Genomic DNA, 1657 nt, shown 5'->3' on the forward strand with positions numbered 1-1657 from the left:
CCCAATCATTAAAGCAATTGCCTAAACAGCAGGGCACCCACAGAACATAATGATTCAACAGAAGGATCAGTTCCACTTAATGTGAAACAAAAATTCATGGCAAGGTCACCCATATCTATCAGCAAGGAGAAATGATTACTATGGCTTATCTCTGCAACTATTCTATGGCGTCGTCCGAACTCTGCAAATTATTTACAATAGCAGAAAGAGCGAAATATTGAACCAAACATATTTCTTGAAATAGCAGAAAGTGGGAAAACAATATGGCCTTTGCATAGGTTTTTTCAGCTTTTGCATGTTTTTATTATAGTCTTGTTATTTGATTTTGTCCATGGAGATTAATGTTTTTTCACAGTCTTGTCCCTTCGGCGAGCTTACTAAATATTTAAATCTGGATGCGGTGTGTGCGTGGGCTGGTAAGGATCTTCATAATTCAACTCTCAAGATGTTCCCTCCTATTTCATGTGCAAACTATTTGAAAACATCAAAATCTTTAAAACTTATTTTTCAAAAAATAAATTCAAATCTTATCTTCATAAATCTATAAAGATTAGAATGAGCTAATTTCTAACTTTTATAGAAAGTTTTCCAAATGTTTATGTTTCTTTCCCATAACACAACTTTCAAAGAAAATACTTCATTTAGTGGTGGGTGGAAGGCCATATATTATATTTTGATGGAACAATTTTTTAGTGATTCAAGGTCAAATTCATGAGAGTCAGTTAAAAACATTTTTTTTATCTTCCCATGCAATACTTCATCATTTAAAAAATAAGAAGGCTGTAACGAATAATTAAAAAATCCAGCGATTATTATATGACTAGAAGCTAGCAATAATGAAAAATATATAACTAAGCTGGTAGTAAATATGAATATATGAGAAATGGATGAGAAATCAATCTACAGTTACTTGAGTTTATTGTATTGCAGAGAATATTATTAGCAGATTACACATATCTGTATAGATCATGGCTTTGATGACGGATATACATTGTTTATGCCAGAACCATGTATGTATAACAATTTTACGCTGAATGGGAGTAGAAGGAAAATGGTGGTGCCTGCAGGAAAAGCTGAAAAATATAATCTGTTTTATGACATACTCATTTAACTACGCAGATAATTGATATGGTGATAGCTAAGTCTGGAACCTTAACAAATCTATTCAAGAACAGATCTAAGGATTTTATGAAATGCTTGTAAGAGATTAACTTAAAAAAGAACAGATCAGATTAGCCACACCTAGCACTGAATGCAGTTGAAACTCAGTATTGAAGCTTCCTTTCACAGTCCACCCATTGTCTCTATGTCAGTCAATCTTCTCCTTCAAACTATCTTTGAGAAATAAGTTCAGTGTGTGATACTGATTGAATGTTGGATTTGTAGAATTTTAAACCTAACCTATCCTCTCTGAATCAATTGATTAGCAAACAATAACAGAAAAAAGGAGAAATTGCAAAAAGAAATCACAATTCAGAATAAAAAAAAAAGTGCCTTGTTTATTTGGAATTGCACACACCAATATCTTTATTAAGCTTAATTCAAAATTACATAGAGGCTGTATATATAAAGAATTTGCAGTCTAGAAAAATTAATAATAACCGTAGTTTTAAATATATTCCTAGCATTGCATGGAAAGCTACTAAGGCTCCCAAAC

At 32.0% G+C, this 1657-nt stretch overlaps 1 long non-coding RNA gene across 1 annotated transcript; it reads right to left on the reverse strand.

The window, feature by feature from the left end:
• Positions 1 to 884: 884 nt before the first annotated feature.
• LOC131856027 (uncharacterized) lies at positions 885 to 1377 on the reverse strand. Its single transcript, XR_009358139.1, has 2 exons — positions 1243 to 1377; positions 885 to 1073 (listed from the first exon to the last, which is right to left on the reverse strand). It is a non-coding gene; the product is annotated as an uncharacterized LOC131856027 (long non-coding RNA).
• Between the last annotated feature and the right edge of the window lie 280 nt (positions 1378 to 1657).

The sequence above is a fragment of the Cryptomeria japonica genome, chromosome 6 (genome assembly GCF_030272615.1).
Source record: "Cryptomeria japonica chromosome 6, Sugi_1.0, whole genome shotgun sequence".
NCBI classification, from domain to species: Eukaryota; Viridiplantae; Streptophyta; class Pinopsida; order Cupressales; family Cupressaceae; genus Cryptomeria; species Cryptomeria japonica.